Source organism: Bison bison, unplaced genomic scaffold (genome assembly GCF_000754665.1).
Source record: "Bison bison bison isolate TAMUID 2011002044 unplaced genomic scaffold, Bison_UMD1.0 scf7180017864525, whole genome shotgun sequence".
NCBI classification, from domain to species: domain Eukaryota; kingdom Metazoa; phylum Chordata; class Mammalia; order Artiodactyla; family Bovidae; genus Bison; species Bison bison.
Genome location: NW_011495076.1, coordinates 4001916 through 4002246, shown reverse-complemented (window position 1 = coordinate 4002246; position 331 = coordinate 4001916).

The window sequence follows — 331 nt, the reverse complement described above, 5'->3', positions numbered from 1 at the left end:
AGAAAGGGACGACAGAGGATGAGATGGCTGGATGGCATCACCGACTCAATGGATGTGAGAACTCCGGGAGTTGGTGATGGACAGGGAGGCCTGGCGTGCTGCGTTTCATGGGGTCTCAAAGAGTCAGACATGACTGAGCGACTGAACTGAACTGAACTGAGTTCCTTCAGAAGAACTGCCATATTAATCTTGGAGTGCAGCTTTAATGACAGTCCCACTAAGACGGATTTGGGAAAGTTTTGGGGATTTTCAGCACTCTTTGAATCAATCCACAGAAAATTCATTTCATTAAAAAAAAAAAAAATTGCCATTATCCATGGGTTCAAAATCT